The sequence below is a fragment of the Piliocolobus tephrosceles genome, chromosome 3 (assembly GCF_002776525.5).
Source record: "Piliocolobus tephrosceles isolate RC106 chromosome 3, ASM277652v3, whole genome shotgun sequence".
Classification (NCBI taxonomy): Eukaryota; Metazoa; Chordata; class Mammalia; order Primates; family Cercopithecidae; genus Piliocolobus; species Piliocolobus tephrosceles.
In genome coordinates this window covers 161,316,567-161,337,545 of record NC_045436.1, presented here as the reverse complement: position 1 = coordinate 161,337,545, position 20,979 = coordinate 161,316,567, and the positions used below count along the sequence as shown (strand labels likewise).

At 45.5% G+C, this 20,979-nt stretch overlaps 1 protein-coding gene across 5 annotated transcripts in view; it reads right to left on the bottom strand.

Annotated features, from left to right (window-relative positions):
• Positions 1-12,511, bottom strand: part of PPARGC1A (PPARG coactivator 1 alpha) — a 685,332-nt gene extending 672,821 nt beyond the window's left edge. For all 5 annotated transcript variants that reach the window (XM_023223057.2, XM_023223062.2, XM_023223060.2 and 2 more), the window contains exon 1: positions 11,963-12,511. The gene's annotated coding sequence lies outside the window, so the exon portion shown is untranslated. The remainder of the gene's footprint in view (positions 1-11,962) is intronic.
• Between the last annotated feature and the right edge of the window lie 8,468 nt (positions 12,512-20,979).

The following is a 20,979-nucleotide window of genomic DNA, read 5'->3' as shown; positions in this document are numbered from 1 at the left end:
CGCAGTAAAAGAATGAATATGGCCAAAATTTTGAGAAAATAAACCAGTATTTATGCTAATACAGATAAACAGAGAAGCAACCATTGTTTTTCAGCAGCTTGTTCTCTAGGACTAGTTTAATTGGGAGAAATAATTTTTAAATTCTTTCTCGTGAAACTGTTACTATCAGGGTCAAAAAATCAATTAGCAATAAGTCCTATTTTCTGAAACAACAAGGCTTTGATAAACATGGTAAAGATGATTCCATTTGCTTTTACCATTTGTTTGGCTTTTTCATCAAAGCTATGTAACCCTCTTAGTCTGACATCACACAAAGAAAGACCTAAAGGATTTCATTAGCGCTGCTGCCTGGGCCTCACCGTGTGTCATCGACTTCTGATGCTATTTCACTCTCTAGCTCAAATGACTAATTTTAAGCCACAAAAAGTTTGGTAATCTCTTGAAGTACAATAAATCCAAAATAAAACTTCATCTTTGATTTACTAATTAAACTGTTCTTCTGACATTATCAACAGAACAGATTTTAATTTTTTTAGAAACTGGGTCTCACTCTATCATCCAGGCTGGAATGCAGTCGTGTAATCCCAGCTCACTGCATCCTCGAACTGCTGGGCTCAAGCCATCCTCCCACCTCAGCCTCCTAGTAGCTGAGACTACAGATGCATGTCATCACACCTGGCTAAATGTTTTTCTTTTCTGTAGAGATGGGTCTTGCTATGTTGCCCAAGCTGGTCTCAAACTCCTGGCCTCAAGAAATCCCTCTGCCTCGGCCTCCCAAACGCTAGGACTACAGACGTGAGCCACAGTGGCCTGCCTAGGGCAGATTTAAAATGATGCAAAGATCTTAACGATTTTCAACCAAGTTTGAAAGCTTTCTTGTTTGTGACAGAACAACTGGAGAAGAGTTCCTACTTCTAAATTTCTAAAGTCAAAACAATTAGCAGGAAAGCCTCCTTTCACCTGTTTTTCTTTCTAGGCACATTATTTTTCCTTCTTGGTACTTGACACAGTTTAAAAGAGATAATGATAGCTAGATGACGGGAAGGGAAAAAGAGAAAGAAAGAGGGAGAGACAGAGAAAGAGAGGGTGATGATGATGATGTGTATATGGATGGACAGAGCTGTACTATTTTGTGTATATCTATTCCTACATATGCACATATCATCCGTCTATGTCTCTATCGTGTGTGTGTGTGTTTGTGTGTGTGCGACTTTTATGTCTCTCTTACTAAATTAAAGCTCTCTTAGGGGTTAGGGCAAGCACATTGTAGGTGCTCAATAAATTTCATTGAATGAAAAAAATTTAACACAATTTTTTAAAAAAACCTTGGCAGGTATTCCTTGACTAATTCCTTTTACACTTTCCTTCTGCCTCAAATGTCCCCACTCTCATCCCCCCATTCTCATCTGCCCAGATTCTCTCCATTTCTTAAAGCCCAGAACAAATGTCGCTGCCTTCTTGAAACTTTCTGTGATTTTTCCAGCCAAAAGTAAACTCTCCCTTCTCCAAATGACCACCGCACCGATATCTCCTCCCTAAAGCACTAACTGTTTTCTATCTTCTCTGCATCCAGGTGGGGGGCTGCTTGAAATGCGTATCCATTTTTTTCTTTTTCTTTCAGTTTTAGACATGCAGAGCAGCATGTTGTTCGTTTGTTTGTTTGTTTGTTTGCTTGTTTGTTTTTGAGATGGAATATCGCTCCGTCGCACAGGCTGGACTGCAGCGGCGTGAGCTCAGCTCACTGCAACCTCCATCTCCCTGGTTCAAGCGATTCTCCTGTCTCAGCCTCCCGAGTAGCTGGGACTACAGGTGCACACCACCACCCCCAGCTAAGATATATATATATGTATATATATATATTTAGTAGAGACAGGGTTTCACCTTGTTGGTCAGGCTGGTCTCAAACTCCTAACCTCAAGTTATCCACCTGCCTCAGCCTCTTAAAGTGCTGGGATTACAGGTGTGAGCCACCGTGCCCGGCCAGCATGTTTTATTTGTCCTTGATGCTCCTCTCTCCACTCCTCCATCAGTTCATCCATCTGAATGCAGCCTAACAGGATAGTTAAAACACGGGCTCGGAAACCAGACATGCTTCATATAAATCCTGGCTCTACCACTTACCAGCTGCATGACCTTGGCTACGTTACTTCACCTCTCTGTGCCTCAGTTTCCTCATGGAATACTAATAATAGTGCCCATAGGGTAATTTGATGACTAAATGAGTGAATCCATGTAAAGCACTTTAAAATGTCTCTGGAATGTTACAGTAAGTGTTCTATAAATGGATTCTATTATGATGGACTCAATATAATTTACTGAGAATCTACTTTGTACGGGGCTGTCTGCTCAGCTGTCACATTAGTAGGAACTCCATAAATATTTGAGGAATGACTGGTGAGAGCTAACATTGACTCAGCCCTTTATTAAGTCAGTAACAAAAGTCTTTCAGGTCCAAGATCTCATTTAACCCTCACAACCATTGCAGGGGAGGGACATCACCCCCTCCACCTTCACCCAGGAGCAGCGTCCCTTCTGTACTGCATAAGCACATACTTAGCAGGTGAGAAGTCTCCATAGTGTTCACCTCACAAGCCCGCCAACTTCTAGAGATTTTTTTCCATTCCCTCCTGCAGCTCCCTCGACTTCACACGAAGATCTTTTTTAGCATCTGTTCAGCCTGACTCCCGTCATTAGATACATTCTTATGTGTTTATAATGCATCACTGATTTGTTTCAGGACTAAATCGTGGGATCTAAAAATAAAGTGATGTTGAACATATTTCTTTGCATATTAACTTTAAAGAAATGGATTAATCATTTAGAAATAATCAAAATTAAATGATCCACTCAGCATGGAGCAGTTACCAACAATAATAAAAAGTAAAAACTCTTCAGATTCCCACTTTTCCTTTTTTACTGCTTCTGGATTTGTTAATGTAAGTATATCCTTCGTAATATTTTCTTTTGAAAAATTAAGAGGTTTAGCAAGCCTATGGTAACCCAATCATGTTTTTCCCTGGGGACATTTAAATGGAAGCAGGATTCATTTATTCTCCAAGTCAAATTCCCATTTTCAAAAATGACATTGCGGAATTGCCATCATCATCCTAAGAGATGGAACAAAGATGATAGATAAAGTGATGGCTGTGTTGGTATAAAAGTTATTTTCTGACATTTCAGCCATTTATCCAACACATATAGTCTGTGTGTCCACTACAGGCTGGGCAGGATGAGGATCTAGAACTGAAGAGGGTGTGGTTCTTTTCCAAAATCAGCTTCCTCGGTAGAATGGGAGGCAAGACTTCCAAATAAACATGACAGCACAAGACAGAATGCTTTACGGAAAGGAGGGCAAAGGGAGTGGGGAAAAAAAAAAGTCAATTCCTGCTGAAATAAAACTATGATCCGCCTATTTGATAGAACATTTAAAATATTTTCCCCTTCAACGTACATGCACGTGTATCCATTTTGACTGTTTGCTTCTTTTCTTTCTTTGGAACCTGACAGTACTCTCCATCACCAGCCCTTGGGTGTTTACCTGTCACCTAGGCTTGGTGACATTGTTTTATTCAATTTGATATTTCCCTATTACTCAGAAAGGGTTATATATGCAAATAAATACACATTCTGGTTGCAACATTAAATAATGAGGCAAACTACAGTTTATAAAATGCAGTTGTTCCATGCCACATTTCGTTTTAGGAGAGGGAGGCCTACAGCCAACTGTGAACAATTACCAAATTGTCAGTGGAATTCAATAAATGTTGTTTAAAAAAACTAATTATTTGTTACAATAACCAGCTACTACTGCCACTTTGTATTTGGAGGTTTGTAAACTACTTCCATTTGAAATGTAATTGATTCCATTTTTATCATTTGTTCAAGTTTATGTGGTTATTCTCATCCTAAGAGATGATAACATCTATTTTCAGCAAATTATACATTATAATTCCTCATTCAAAAGCTGTAACAGAAAACAAAATGCTAATTTATGCTGTAAACGAAACTACAGAATCATAATCACTCATTGTTAACATTAGGGACTAAATTGCTACTGGAAATAATAAATTGGAGCAGAATGTGTAGGGGTTTTTGGTTAGATTTTTCTTTTTCTTTGCATCTTTTTTGCTTGCTTTGTTTCGTTATTACACAACCAACACACTTTCTAATACTCTTTCCGGCAAGAGATTACATGGATGTCTTGTCTTCTTCCACATAGAAGCCAGACGTTCACTGGGCTTTTCACTATTACCTGCAGCTCTCTATTTGAAATCTACAGAAGACGTGCTCACAAAGCAATCAGAAGTGCACACTACAGAGGGGAAGCAGACTGGAACTACACACCTGCTTTTCCACATTCCATTAAGTTTCCACATCTACATTTCCCTTTGCATCAACCATCTCCTCCCCTACCCACTTCCCTCCTCCTCTCCACTGCATGTTTCTCCTGTATGAAGACCCCACTGTAACCTCTTCTGGTCAAGGTGAGCCTTCCCCAAGAGCAAGCTTCCCCCCTGTTTCAGCCACTACACCGAATAAATGCATAAATGCACATAAACCCAGTAACTTTTTTTAAAGATGGGGTCAGTAGCTACGATTACAGGCACACATCATCACACCTGGTTAATTTATTTTTATTGTTCTTTAGAGACGGGGGTCCCCCTGCGTTGCTCAAGCTGGTCCCAAACTCCTGGACTCAAGGAATCCTCCTGCTGCAGCCTCCTGAGTAGCTGGGATTACAGGTGCGAAAAAATCGTGCTCCGGCAAAATCAGTAACTTTCAATAAATACAGTCGATCCTTATTAACACACAAAAAAAAGGTGGGGGTGGATCTGGTACCATATTCTAGGCACTGCTTTGTTGAACTAAAGAGCTTCATGTGAAAATAATGTAATACCACCTAATGGCATTTTCTCCTTTCTTCTGTTATTAAAACATAGAATCCAAAAGAAAGAAACATTTTAATATAATTATTATATCAAAAATGTGAATTTTTCGAAAGGACCTAAAAGTCACACTGCCTTCTAGAGTAAATCACTTTTCTGCTGCCCTTTTATTTAATGCCGTCTGCTGTACACATTTACCTCTTTGCTGGCAAAGTGTGATCATTGATTTCCTATGGTCTCTCTGGAAGGAAGTTCTGCTTCCTTGATGATGAATACAAGGGGTAGGTGACCCCATTCTCATTCCAATGCAAGCCTTGCACTTTTACATTTCCGCTAGGGCCACAGGAACGTGAAAGCAGCGAGAAACTCCTCGCCCTCTTCATAGAGACTGTCTTGCTGTAACTACTGACATTTAATGTTTTCCCTCCCCTTCCCACAACTGTATTTTGGAAGATCACAAAATAAGGGCTGAACCACTGAAAGGCATTAGTTTTTGATGGACATAAATGTTAGGTGCATGATTCAGTAGAGAAGATGCCTGTTATAACATGGCCATGATGAGAAAGGTAAATTTCAGCGCATTAGCTCATGAGAGTGTATCCCTCACTATATATATGATAGGGTTTGGATACATCTGAATGATTATAAAATTATTCTATTCATGTATCTCACAATTACATTTCTTCCGTCGAATATTTTATTGATATTCATGTACATTTGGAATGAGTACCCCACTAAGCCATAATTATTCTGTTTTAGAAGGCCCTGTCTATCTCTCAGGCTAGATCCACCATTCAAACCAAAAAGAACGGTCAACTCAAACATCTAGTCCAAAAAGCATCAGGTAATTATGGTTGATTCCACCAAAAGAGACAACTTTTACCTCCTTCATCAAAAAGAATTCTATCTGGTTATACACACACACACACACACACACACACACACACACATATATATATATATGTATATATATGAAAGTTATATATATTTAAAAGAAAGTGGGTAAACTTGGGCAAACAACGGAGATATTCACTATTTCACAAAGCTGGCAAATAAATGACACCACTGCCAAACTTGCCAGAAATGTACATGTGGCCACACAATTTCTTCTGTGTTGTAGCAGAAAGTGAGTACAATGGGGAGAAAAAGAAGAAGCTGGCATAAGTCTGCCTAGTGGAGAGCCCAGCTTTCCCTAACTAGCGCTGAGACCTTAGGCAAGTCACTTAATTCTCTGTGCTTTGTTTTCCTCATCTATAAAATCGGAATCAATAGTAAAAGTACCTACCTCATATGTTGTTATGGAGATTAAAAGAGCCAAATACTTATAAAGTATATGGAACAAGAATTGATAAATGGTAGTTATTGTCGCTGTTCTTTAATTGGCAAGTTTAAGGTTTACATAAATTACAAAGAAAAGCAAACAACACCACTTTGGGAGGCTGAGGCGGGCGAATCACTTGAGGTCAGGAGTTCAAGACCAGACTGGTCAACATGGTGAAACTCCGTCTCTACTAAAAATACAAAAATTAGCCAGGCGTGGTGGCGTGTGCCTGTTGTCCCAGCTACTCAGGAGGCTGAGACAGGAGAATCGATTGTATCCAGGAGGTGGAGGTTGCAGTAAGCTAAGATTGCACCACTGCACACCAGCAAAAAAAATTAAAAAAAAAAAAAAAAAAAAAAACAGAGGAAGGAAGGGAAGAGAAGGGAAGGGAGGAAAGGAAGGAAGGAAGGAAGGAAGGAAGGAAGGAAGGAAGGAAGGAAGGAAGGAAGGAAGGAAGGAAGGAAAAGAAAGAAAGAAAGAAGGGAGGGAGGGAGGGAGGGAGGGAGGGAGGGAGGGAGGGAGGCAAGCAAACAATGTTTTTAAGCTGATGCATTAAGTAAGCCAGCCTTATTGGAAGACCTGCAACAAACTCCTTTCCTCTCCTATACCCACAGGAGAAACCCAAAGTCAGAAAACTTGGAGTTATGTGAAAACTGGGGTTCTGTGAGCTGGATTTACAGGATTTCTAAAATTTCTTTAAGGTAAGAATGTAGAAATGCACTTAAAACTCTTTTGCAGTTCATACTACATCTTCAGGGAAATAAAAATGTTGAAAAAGTGTAGAAGCCCAGTTGATATTTTTTGAACTTTGAGGTATTGGCTATCTAACAACTTGGTAAATGGAGGACATTCCCAAGTCTTGGCTCATCTCTGGGGATGCCAACATTGTCACCACTTTAAGAATTATGAAATGTGCAGAAAGAAAGAAAAAAAAAAACTCTGAATTCTTGATGGTACTTGGACTGAATGGAAAAGAAGTGTTCCTCAGTGGGCTGCTTTCTGCTTTGGCTATCCATATTCATGGAAGTAATGCCAAGCCAAAAAAACAAAAAAGGGCAGTCAGCACAAGATTTCAACAACTTACCCACATCCATTAATGATTCTGCACTGAAACTTCTACCTTGCTGGAGAAGATACAGTGAGTATACAGAATTATGGGTACTAATTCAAAACAGTCACTGCCTACTCCGAGAAGATAGTGCTCTTATGAGGATGCCATTTTATATTTCTAGTCTGGAAAATTTGATGAAATGGTGGGGGCAGGGGGCAGAGAAAGAAAAGTTAAAAAAGCAGGGTCGAGCCTTGTGGTAATGTCTTTTACATAGCCTCAGATTAAGCTACCCAATAACCAAAAAGCTGGTCAATCAGGTGAGTAAAGTCAGATGTCTGGCCTCATGGACACCCAAGCGGTCAGCTAATTGGCTCCATTTTTCACTTTCAATTGATTGATTCAATATCATACAGACCTGGCCTGCTTCGATTTGGGCTTACATAGTGACAACTAATAAGGTGACCTGGGTCCAAACTGCAAGCAGTCATGACCACTCCACAGTCAGTTTTCTGATGGAGACAGAAAGCCGAAACAACTACAGGAGAGAATCACAGGTTGAAAAGCACAACATCAAAAGATAAAGCTCGGTTTTGGAAGCTTGCACTACTGCCATCCCTAGGCGTGAAACTGTAAATTAAAGAATGGTCTGCTGTCTGCTGCACTGAGCCAAATCAGAGACATTTCACATATACACTTTAATTGGGGGTTTCATTCTAATTGAAGAAATGAATTCCACCTAAGCAGATGCTCCTCCCCGCACACACACACTTGCTATGATATGTTTTGCACATTGGCAAGTGGGTGCAAAATATCTGCAACATGGTCCTCTCAGATACAGGATGGAATTTCCCAGTTTTTAAATGGTAACAGATGTAGTTTCGGCTCTAATACACATTGGGCTCTCTCCAAAAAAAATCACCCCTCCCTCCCCAGCTTCAAGAATAAAATGTCATAGAACAAGTGAAAACCTGGTCGGTCATGATTTGTGGTTGGGTTTTTGTTGTTTGTTTGTGTTTCTGTTTTTCAGGAATGAATAAATGCCCTAGTTTCCAATTTTCCAGGTCTATATATCAAGAACCTCCATCTTCATTATTTTTTTTAGTTGCTTGTTTATAACGAGAGGTGTCATAATCATGTTTCTTGTGAAAATGAAAGTAATCAAAATGCCTTGTGATTCCAGGAAAAGAGCTTCTTAGGGAGACATGCCTGCCTGCTATTGATGTTGCAAAAAGGCTCCTTTTACATGGTATTAGATGTTGAGAGCACATCATATTGATCTAGAAATAAAAAGCTTGATTTTTTTTTTTTAGTACAGTCAACCCTTACCTTCATAAGCACTTTGTAACACTAGGAAAAGGATTTTATTTTTAATTGAGGTAGAGTAAACAAATTATATTTGAAGAACATTGCTATTTTTAGGAAACGCAGGATACGTAAGCATTTTGGCAGCAATCAGGGTAAAATCATGAATAAGTCTCACTCTCACAAATTTGGCCCAGGCCTTCCTACAGCAGCTCTGCCCGAGTCCAAGATGAGATTTAAAGTATCGCCTTTCTTGTATCCTTTTTCTTCTTAGGAACAGTTAAGAGCATGTTTCTCAATCATGTGCCCATGCTCAAATGCTGAAAATGCAAACTGGGGATCAGTAAGGTCCCTTCTGCACATGTACTCTTCATCCCCGAAAATGGAGATTGTAGCTGTGCTGGAAACCGCAAATCCTGGTAAGATTCACTGCCCCGGCTGCATTTACCACCAGAGATTAAAGCTTCGGTAGCATCTGACGCACCTTCCCCTAATGATGTACATCTCTCATTTGTTTCTGTACTTTATCTTAAAGTTCATACCGCACCACTGGAAGAAAAAATCAATACTTCAAATAATCCCCCTCTCCCCACCATACAATTTCACTGCACTAAGAGTAGCACAGTACCCAATACCAGCCCGACACCCAATCATTCTCCATAGAGCAGAGCCAGCTGCTTTATCAGAAATTCTTTCGATTTTCTTAGCAACATGAGTATCCCCTTCTAGAAGAAAGATGTTGCCTCTTGGGGAAACGCTTTTCCACCTCAAGTGAAACTAACTTTACCCGAAGAAGCCGGTAGTTTTCCTCTTTTTAAAACGCCCCCCTCCTCCAAATGGTTCTCTCTTTCCTTTACTCCAAACCTGCCCCCACCCCGTCCCTCTCTCCCACCTCCTCTGGTTTCCAAGGAGTTTGCACGTGATTGCCTGTCTTGTGAAATCCAGACGCAGCCCTTCGCTTTTAAACGCTCTCAAACGACTTGTTTCTATCTCGTTAAAAATGCTGCGAAAACTCCCATCACTGCAAAGCTGTATCACTGCTTCCTTAGACCCAAGTCTCCGGCCTCTCTTCCTTTGGAGGAATACAAAGTGCCTGAGTTTCACCGCCCCGGGGTGCAGGTCGGAGGCACGCGCCTGGAAACTTGTCCTAACGCATCTGACTCCAGGACTGGGGGGCGCGGCACTGCCGAGGACGCCCGAATGCCGGCCGGGCTTATGCCGGGTGTGTGGTTCAAGCCTTTCGTACCCGCCTCAGTCCTCAAAGACGAGCAGGGCTTGGTTTCTGACTCATCGACAGACATACACGCGCGCGCGCGCGCGCGCGCACACACACACACACACACACACACACACGCAGGCAGGCACGCGGACGCCCGCTCCTGGTGAGCTGGAGTTTGCGGAGCTGAAGGGGTCGTTGGCTCTCGGCAATCCCGGACGGGCGCGAGGAAGCGTGGAGATCACCCAGGGCCCGCCAGGCGGGGCGGGATAGCCTGAAGAAAGCCACCGGCGCCGGCCACGGGCAGCCGGGCACCCTCTGGGCCCCGATCGTGCTTCTCCAGGCCCCCAACTCCAGCGCCGGCCTGACCACCTCGGCAGCTCCTGCAAGTTTCTGCTCGCAGCGAGGCCTCGTGTCTCGCTCCTGCCTCACCGCGAACCCTCACTCCGCGCGCCTGGGCTGCCCTCCCGCCCCGCCCGAACGGCCGGCGTACTTCCCAGGGACCGCCCAGACGCCCCCACCCGCGGCGGCGGCCCGATGGTCTGTCCAGAGCTCGCCGCCGCCTCCCGCTGCTGCTGCCGCGGCGGCGGGAGCCTCTCCAAGGCTCCCCGGCAGCCCTAATGTATTATTCACTCGGATGGCCGCGGCGCTTTCTGGAGAGCAAGCCCACGCCGGAGAGAGAGGTCTTCACCTGGCAGCTAGTAGTTTGGCGATTTGTTTCTTGGAAACTTGGGGTGATGCGGGGCCGGCGACGAACATTTTTCGTTTATTTGCTTTCGGGGTTTGGCTTCTCTGCCCGGAGCTCGCAGGAACGCGCTGTGCCCCGGGCCCGAGAGGGAGCGCGCCAGCGCCGGCGAGCGCGGCGGGCAACCTCGCAAGCGGCCAAGGCTGGCTGGCGGGCTCCGGAGGAGAGGCGCCGCGGCGGCCAGGCGAGCCCGGCTGAACGGAGCTCTTTTCCTCGACACCCCCCACCCCTAACGGGCCAGCTCCCCCCGCGGTGCGCGCTCCGCGGGGCCCGGGAATCCCCGGCGCCCTGGACCGCCCACCGAGTTGCTAATGCCTTTCACCGTTGCTTCTCCACCGCGCCTCTGGCCCAACTTTCTCCAGCCCAGACACGCGAGCGCGCGCGCACACACACAGACACACACCCGCGTGCACACACACATACGCACACACGTACACACATGCCTCCCCTCCCTCGACCCCAGCTCTACTTCCCCATGTAGTTTGGAAATGACAGATGCCTGTAGACTTTCACCAAACAAGCGGTGGGGGCAGCAGACTACAACAGTTATTTAATTAAAAGGCATTTTTCCTCTATTTCTCGCTCCAGCTCCCAGAATAGCTTTTTCACCCCTAGACCCTGAGCACATGCCTGTCTCTCCAGGTCACCAGTGGCCCGCTGACACCCATTTCCTTCCACGCCCCCCTTCCGGCGTCTACCCCCAGTTTTCCTGGGCCCCCCGAGTCACACCGACACGCACACCTACAGGCCGGCGGCGTGGAGCGTCTAGGGCACGATGCAGCCGGACTGCATTGCACAGTCATCAAAGTTAAGTGTGTGTGTTTGTGGGGTGCTTGTGCGCCCCGGGGGAGGCGCGGGGTCAGGAGGAGCGGAGCCTCCACTCTGCACCTCACCCCCCCCCCCCACCTCCGCGGGTCAGGGGACGCCTCTACTTGAGATTGCAGCCATTTTAGGGAAAGAGGCGGCTCGGGCCCCGAGGGGAGTGGAGGGGGGACAGCACGTCGCGGGGGGCTCGTGGCTCTGCAGCCCCTCGGTGCAACTGGAAGGCGGGTAGGCGCCGGGCGCACAGGGGCGCGGCGCCCGCGTCGACTTGGGGAAGGTTGCGCTCGAGTTCCCTGGTTCTGCCTGGAGTTGTTCGGGGTAACGCGCCGGCTCCTGCCTCTTTCTCGGGTTCCCGCTGGGCTGGGAGGTGGTGGGGGAAGGTGTCGATGGCAGATTGGGCACGGGAGGAACGCGACAGAACCTGGAGACTGGAAAGCTAGCGATGGGGGAAGGGGGGGTACTTCCTCACGCCGGTTGGCGCTGACCCAGACAGTGCGACCCACTTGGCCCCCCATCCTCCCCACCCCCTCCCGAGCCTCTGCCTCCCCACCGAGTACCAAGTGAGCGCGCGGCAGGGGGCAAGGGGCGCGACGCCGCCCGGCACCGAGCCACCCCTTACCTGGTTGGAAGGGGTTTCCCAGGAGGAGCCGTAGTTGTAAAAGAAGGAAGAGAAGAGGGTGTCTTCCGACAGCCCGCAGCCCGCCATGCTCTGGATGCAAATAAAATGAGGAAAGAAAAAAAAAGCACACATACACAAAAGCAACCCAAAATTTTAAAAATCAAATTAAACCAATAAGCCAAGAAGAAATTCTCTCGAAAATAAAGAAAAGGAGGGGGAAGGGAATGGCAAAGGGAACGGAAACTCTCGGCGGAGCTCCCTCTCCGGGAGAGGAGGGATGCTCGGGCTGCTGCCGCCGCCGCCGCCGCCGCCGCCGCCGCCGCCGCCGCTGCCGCCTTCTCAAGACGGTACCTAGAGAGGTTCGTCCTGACTTGGGCAGCCGCCGCCGCCGCCTGTGCCGGCTGCGTGTGTGCGCGCGTGTGTGTGCGTGTGCGTGTGTGAGGTGTGTGCGCGCAGAGCGAGAGACCGCAGGGGAAGCGAGAGGGCGAGATAATGAGCTAGCCGGGATGGAGGCGCAGAGGCAGCGCGAGCTGGCGGGCGGGCGTGTGCGCGCGGGGGTGCGTGCGTGTGTGTGTATGTGTGTGGTGTGTGTGTGTGTGTGTGTGCGCGGGCGCGAGCGCGAGCGCGCGCGTGTGGCTGGGTGTGCGTCTGTTTGGGGAGCTCACCGGAGTGCCGGGGCCGTCACGTGGGCGCGCTGACTCCGCCGGCTGCCGGGGACAGCCTGTACTACAGCCCCGGCCACTAAATCAGCCCGCTCCGCCAGACCTTTGCAGCCCGCGGCCGGCCCGCCGCCTTCTCCGACTTCCTAGCCATCCCCGCCGAGCCGTGCGCGCCCCGGGACGGCAGGGGGCGCGGGTGAGGCCGCGGGCAGGTGGATGGATGGGTGGGGAGTGGGCTGCCCTGAGCCTGGGAAGCGGAAAAATGCTGGAGGAAAAACACAGGAGCCCCCCGCTGCGTCCCGCACCCTCCTGGCAAGCCTTCCTTCCATCCTGTTTGAAGATTTTTTTTTTTTTAATTCCTAAAATTGCTTTTCCATGCAAAGACCCCTCTTCCAGCCACGGGAAAATTATTTTCACATAGTTGCTACGTCCCGCTTTTCTTTCTTTCGCGATCCCTCCAGCCCCCTGCGCGCGTGTCCACGCAGGCACAGATACACTGGTGCTTGCCTCCTCCCAAGGATGCAATTGGCATTCCCATCCCAAATGCAAACCCACTTCCTTTTGCCGGTTGCTGTAGTTAAGCTAAGTCAATGCTACATCAAACTAGGCTAGGCTGAGAGGACTGGAAAGTGGATTTAGGGGACAATACTGCCCCAGCAGGAAGAAAGGCTCTAGTTTGGCGTTCTGTTGATTTAACAGTTTAAAACGAAAATGGATTTTGTAGCTTCCGCACTGAAACTCAGGCCCCTTGAGTCACAATTATTTAAAGGGAGCTATTCTCTGAAGTCCATTATATGATATAAAAATGTAAACGGATATAATGCCGTCTCTCTCTCTCCCCACAAGATGGTATTTTAGAACCAAATCTTTCAGTCTTAATAATTGGATGGCTGAAAGGTTTGTTTTTTTCCTGCAAAAAGACATTCTTTACCTGCTTCCCCTTACTCTTTACACAGATATTTATAGAAAGTAAAATTCAAATAAAAACCAGCATATCTGTGTAAGATGCTCTTAGAAGTATTTGAATCCTTTCAGGAAGACTTAAAACAACCTCTGATAGCCAGTTTATATTGTTTTCTTTCTGAATCCCGTTTCCAAATGCTGCCTATTTTTATTCAAACCAATTGTGTTTTTCAAGAGTTCACACTTCCACTTGTAAATTTCCCACTGGAGGTCGAAATCCTCTGTGAAATAAACATTTCCACGGCAACGCAGTGATGTCAGAAACACCAGCTAGTGATTTCAGAGGGGAAATAAAACAGGAGCAAAGAATGGCTCTAGAAAGACAGTTCCTTCATCTTTGCGAATAGCATGCCTCCTAGTAGAAATTCAGAAAACATACCTGGCTAAATACCTGTTTTCTTTTTCTGAGATTGACTTATTTTTCAAAGGCATGTCAAATGATCTTTTAAAAAAAATAGTTCACCATCCTCTTTTCTGGATTGGTGAAGAACGGTGTTTCAAATCAGTGGTACCTAACCACACTGGCCACTATAGATTTTTATAAGGGGGGGGGAATGTTTTTTCTAAAAATTGATGTTGGAGAGAACATTGAGAGATGAAATTTAATGTACTAACTTCAGGCCCAAATAATGCCGACTGACCTGGCTTCAAACTTACAGTAGTTTTTTTAAAGTATTAAGCACACAGAAGTTCTATTCAGTTATCGAAATTGGTGCTGATCTCACCAATATTGAATAAAGGGGCTTCTCCATTGTTCACTCTATTGTTTCCTGTGTCTCCTGGCTAAGAAAAAGAAGGGAGGAATTCTTCACACTGCCCCTAATTCAATCCCCCTGCAGTCCCACCCCTATAAACATTAAATGTAAAGAGACCAGAAAATATAAAATTAGGCCCAATGCCTGGGTTTTCTTAGGCTTCCTGTCTAAATGAGTTTCTTTAGAAAACATTTATACAAAGCATTATAGAAATGTACACTTTGTAAATTGCTTTTCATGTATACGTTAGCCCAAGTTAACATTCTGTTCCTGCAGCCACTCACTGATTCCCTGATTTTAGCTCAGGTCACACATTCACACCAATGGAAGTTCATTCTGTCTGTGTTATCCCATCCCCTATTTGTTGGATAAATGGATTCATTTCTCACAATTTTGGGAGACTCAGGACTCTTTATCTCCATTTTACAGATGTGGAAAGAGGCTCAGAGATACTAAATAACCTAATCCAGGTCCCGCAGCTACAAAGCGATAGCAATTGAACCTAAACTTTGTGACCACACTTACCTCTTTCTTCCAGATCTAACTGAGCCCATCACAGTTCTGCTCTTGTGTAATCATTTCAGCCTTTATATACCAGATGCAGTAAGTGATTCCAACCCTTTCCCCACAATTGACGGCAAGTGTACATTTGTGAAATGTCTTCATTTAAAAATTGATTACCTGTGCTCATCCACTGTCCACAAGAGCCCTGTTAGGCAGCAATTATTAGTTTTTTTAATAGACCAGGAAACTGAGGCTTAAGGAAAGACCCTTCCCCCAATTCCCCCTCCTTCCTACAGCTAGTAAGTGGAAGAGCTGGGTCTTGAACCAAAGACTTCTGGCTCATGCCTCTCTTTCCCTGAACAAACACATAGGAAAACAGATACATGATCCACCTAGCCGACCCAGTGCCTACAGAGGCATCCAGGGATAAAGAGGCAGGAACAGGTTAAAAAGAACGTCCTCTGGGCACAAACGGGAACACTGCATAGAAGTCTCACCTCCAACCTCGAACATTTGTTTCCCCTCAAGTCTCCAGCTCTTTCTTTTTTGAACAGGAAAGCCCCCAAAGACGGCCACCTGAGTAGTTTTCAGATAAAATGCCTCCTTCCCTGTTTACCCCCTCTCCCTGGCAGCTCTGCCGCCCCAGAAGAATTCTGCCTTTACTGATAGATTTGCTCACCTGGCATCCCCAAAGTAACATGGAGGTTTGTTTGCTAGTTCCCAGCAACATAAAACAAGCTGCCACCCCACCCCCTACCCTCACGGGGCCCAGAACAGATGGAGACAGCCCTTTGGGAAGCAGAGGGAGCCTTAAACTCATTGAGAAAAGATCACTCCAGCCACCTTGCCAACTCCTTGCTGTGCAGTATTCAGAAGTCTGAAGATGGAAACCCAAAACAGAAAGCTTTCGATTTCCAGATCCGCTGTGGTTGGTTCTCTCAAGACAAACCAAACTTTGTTCTGCACGTATTCCCCTATCATATTGCCAAGTCACAATGTGTCATGTTGAAAATATGGAATTTGTTGAACTGATATCATCCTATTAGTGAGAAATCCATCTTTATTCATAATTACTTTCCCCCCAAGAAATAAGTTTTGCATTAATCTCGTATTGGAAATTGGTTAATAGTCCAGATGATGTGGGGTGTTTTCATTGTTTATAAATGAGGTGCATTAACACCCTCGTACCACTAGGGTCTCATTTAGCGAATGACTGCTCGGCTCTGCAGATGCAAGAGGCCAAATTCTTGTAGATGTGAGTAAAAAATGATCATCTTGGCTAAAACTGCAGATGGGAAGCAGATGTAATGTACAGAGGAAGTCGATTTCATCCCGTCTTTTTCCTTTATTAAAATAAAGTCTGTTAATTTGTCTTATTTAAAAAAGCATTCTGAATGCAAACACATGAGTTAACGTGAGGCAAAGTGAAAACCAATATCATTCCTGCCTTCAAGAAGTTTACAGTCTCAACAGATGTTTGGTGTATCAGGATTTGGGGTTGCCACTATTCCTTTGAAACTGTTTAAAAGTTTATATCTCATCGAAATCATAATTACCCTGGGGAAAGATTAAAATTAAGAAGTTGTGAGACACAGAAATGTCAGAAGGGCAAAAGGAACATATAACAGAAGAGGAAGTTATCTTTAAAAACATGGGATGCCAAGATCAGGGAGGAGGGTGCAACAGTTAATGCAAAAAGAAACTGAGGCAGGGCCAGGTGCGGTGGCTCACGCCTGTAATCCCAGCACTTTGGGAGGCTGAGGCGGGCGGACCACTTGAGGTGAGGAGTTTGAGACCAGCCTGACCAACACGGTAAAACCCTGTTTCTACTAAAAATACAAAAATTAGCCATGCGTGGTGGTGCACACTTGTAATCCCAGCTACCTGGGATGCTAAGGAGGGAGGATCGCTTAGATCCAGAAGGTGGAGGTGGCAGTGAGCTGAGATCATGCCACTGCACTCCAGCCTGAGTGACAGAGTGAGACTCTGTCTCAAAAAAAAAAAAAAAAAATCAAGAAAAGAAACTGAAGAAGAAATGAACCTCGAAAGAGCTACAGTAACAATAATAGCAAATACTTAGTGAATGCTTCTAACGTACCAGGCGTGATATACAGCACATAACAATCTCTTTTGCTTTGGGCTTCCTTGAGAAAAGGATTGGAGTGCAAGTTGTTTATTTGGGAGGTAACCCTAGGAAACACAGGTAAGGAAGTAGGAGAAGTAAGAGAAAGAAGTGGAGGAAACTGTAAGGAGCGCATCTGTGGGTAAGAAGCGTTTAGTTCTGCTTGGGATCCTCTGGGAGGCAGTGTGGAATGCACAGTCTAGACTGACCCTCCTGGAAGTGTGAGGAGCTGGGGTATTTACTGATCTTCCACCTCCTCAGTGGAAGGCTACTCCCAGGTGTTGGTCACTCCCGGGCACATCCCACCTGTGGCCAGCACAGGAAAAGTGGGGTCTAGCAGCCAGAGCAAGTCCTCGGGCAAAGGGGTGCTGCTGCTGATGGAATCTGGGAAATTCATGGAAATGGCCATGCGTGGAAACGGTCAGGGCTGTGCGGATCTGAGTTGGGACCAACAGCATCTGTGACAAAAACATTAACTCATTTAATTTTACCAAAACCTTATGAAGTGGGAATGATTACATTTCCAGTTTCTCCCAGGAGAACACAGTCTAAGAGAGTGAGGAGTGGCATCTGTTGTTTTTACCCAGCTAGTGTCGGTTCCCTCTTCTGGGAACAGCCCCCTGCTCTTCCTTTGAGAAACATTCCCTTCCTCGTCTCAGTGAGCTGACCTCACTCTCTCACTCCAGGGATGTGCAGGGGACCCCAGCTGACCGGATGAGAGCTCTGCCTCAGATTTTCACTGGAGCCATAGAGAGGCGTGCTCTCTCTGCTGGGAGAGCAAGGCCGGGAGAATGTGTACGCCTGGCGCTCTTCCAGACCATTTGACTCCCACCGGAATGAACCCAGCTGCTTAAGAATGAAGCCAGCTCAGAAGGAAAGAGAGGCTGAGAGGAAGCACTGCAGATTCCTGACTTAGATCCTTTGAGCAGCTGGATCCAGCCCAGCCTGAAGCTAGACACCTCCCTGGACTTTCTCAGTGTGTAAGCCAATAAACTTCTCCTCTTTATAAACCAGTTTGAGCCTGATTTATAGAAGTTTAAAGCATCTTGGCCAAAATCACATATCTAACAAGTGTAGAGTAATATTGAGATCCATACAATACTAATTCCATATGCGCGAGGATTCTTAACCACCATGCTGTACAGTGGCAAATACCATCTATGGCAGGACGGAGCTCAGAGCCACATCCTTTCATTGCCTGGCCCTCACTGGGAGTCTCTTCCCTTCCAGAAGCAGCTGCCGATTTGTTTAACAGGGTAATTGATCAGGGTACATGTCAGTTTTGTTTGTTTCTTTCTTTCTTTTTGACTCTTATGGAGGCAAGCATCTCAGCTTTATGTGAATTGTTTGTTGCATCAAATCATTAAAAGTCTGCACATGTCTCAATCATTTGGTGAAAGGCTGGAGTGGAGGTGAGAGAAAGTGTAAAAAGAAAACAGGGAATTAAGACCAGGCATGGTGGCTCATGCTTGTAATCTCAGCACTTTGGGAGGCTTGAGGCAGGCAGATCACTTGAAGTCAGGAGTTTGAGACGAGCCTGGTCAACGTGGTAAAACCCCGTCTCCACTAAAAATACAAAAAAAAAAAAAAATTAACCAGGCATGGTGGCAGGTGCCTGTAATCACAGCTACTCAGGAGGTTGAGGCAGGAGAATCGCTTGAACCTGGGAGGCGGAGGTTGCAGTGAGCTCAGATCATGCCACTGCACTCCAAACTGGGTGACAGAGCAAGATTTCATTAAAAAAAAAAAGAAAGAAAGAAAGAGGAAAAAGAAAAGAAAAGGAAAGGAGAGGAAAAAGAAAAGAAAGGAAAGGAAAGGAAAAGAAAGAAAAGAAAAGAAAAAGAAAATAGGGAATTAAGACCTTCAAGTCTTGCCTCTTTTCTGATGACCCAATCAGGCGATATTTCTGGACAACCTCTGCATTAGTCAGGACTCAGTTGCAAGTGACAAAAACCCAACTTCACTGGCTAAAACAAAACAAAAAAAATTTTAAGAACTTTAATGGTTCTCCTGACCGAGAGCCCAGGAGTAGGGGTGTTTTCAGGCAAGGCTGGTCTATGCAAATCTCAAACAGTGTCAACAACCTGATTTCTTGGCTTTGCTTGCCTTTGGGTTGACTTCATTTTCCATTCCACATGGAGCCTCCAACAGCACCTGGCTCACCTCTTCCTTTGTATCAGTGGTCCTAACAGAAAGAGAGTATACAAATGAGATAGATGTGCATCTCTCTCTCTCTCTGTCTCACTCTTTCTCGCTCTCTCTCAACTGTCCAGTCAAAAATCATTAGATCCTAAAACATTGGCTCTGGTTGGGTCATGTTCCCATCTTTACATTAATTACGGTAACCAGTGGGATGCAATGCTTTCTGATTGGCCAGGCTTGAGTCTCATGCCCATCCCTGGCTCTAGAAGTCCATAACACCAAAGCAAATAAACAGACTGAAGAAAACGTGACTCCCCAGAGGAAAACTGGAGTGCAGTCTGTCTATCTGGTACTTTTGGGAGAATGATGGTTGGATGTCAAGCAAGCAAAAATGGCAGTCATCCACATTGCACCTACTATGTGCTCTGCACTGTGGATGACATGATAGAGGGGATGTGACTGCTTTCTTGTCTTTAAGGAGCACACGCCGTGTTTAGAAAAAAAGTGTCACTACCTGTAGAACAACAAATAAAATAATAATAAATGAAGTTCACTGATAAGCATATCACAGGTTGTTATTTGCAGACAACAGAATACACTTCAGATACTTTAGGCAGAAAGTCAGGTAACTCATATAATTCCCAGAAGGGTTAGAGAATTGGGTTTGGATGCTACAAATAGGAACAAAGCTGCCAGGAAAAAAAGCTGTATGACAATAGAGACTGGACACCAGAAACTCTACCACCCACGGTCTTGGAAGAACAGGAAGCTTGGTAACCTCATTTGCCAGAACATCTGATCTCCCTGTACTGAGCAGTTGCCATACATTGTGCACTTCTGCCTGTAAGACTGGAGAAGGTGTGTTTGCCTGGAGGCACCTTGGTCACGTGGGTAACTGTACCTGCAAAACGTTCTGGGGAATGTTGCTTTTGGCTCTCTGGCCTCTATGAACCAGAGAGTTAGTAGGAGAGTGTTGCAATGGGTACAAAATGAGTTAATTTACAATATCTGTCGTAGAGCAGGTGACAGGAGTTCAGTGGAGAGAAGAAGATACAGGACAAGGTCCGATCATCTGTCACATCGGTGATCTGACATTTGCTAAGAAATCAGAGGATATAGATGCTGGGAGTAAAATGTCCACAGAAGCTACACCTGATCCATACCTCCAAGTCCTGGATGCCATTTGAAGGCAGATAGTGGCAAGTTGTGTTTGTCCATGGGCAGACGATCAGGAGGAAGTCTAGGCTATGTTGTGTGAATCATCTTAACACCTCCCTCCCCTTCAATATCAATATCCAATGTCTCTCCTTAAATGCTTCCACTTCTCTCTACTTCCACTCAGTCGCCTAGGCCGGGCTACCTTTCTCTTCTGTCAGGACCTTATAGTAGATTCCTCACAGGTCTTTTTGCATCCATTGTGACCCAGCCATTCTTCATCCTGCAAAAAGCATAATGTCTTCAAAGCACAAATCTAATCATAGCCCGCTTCAATGACTTTCATTGCTCTTTGGTTCAAAACCCAAATCCTAAAAATGACTCCTTTCAGTTCCTCTAATTTAGACACCTACCCCCAACCCCAACTCTGACACAATTTTCCATCATTCCGTGGGGCTTTCTGAGGCATTACAAGGCCCGTTGTGATCAGATTCCTCCCACGGAACTCTCCAGGCTCATCTCAAGTGACTTTTTTCTTTGTTCCTTCTCAAAGGCCCTCCCAACTCACACAAGGCCTCAGTGTGGCCAGCTCACTTAAGTTCTCAGAGACGTCACATTCTTCCACCTCAGTGTTGCTTTGCCCCTCCTGTTCCCTCTGCCTGGAGAAACTTTCCTACCCTTCCTGCCTGCCTAAGACCTTCTCAAACTCTAGAGTAG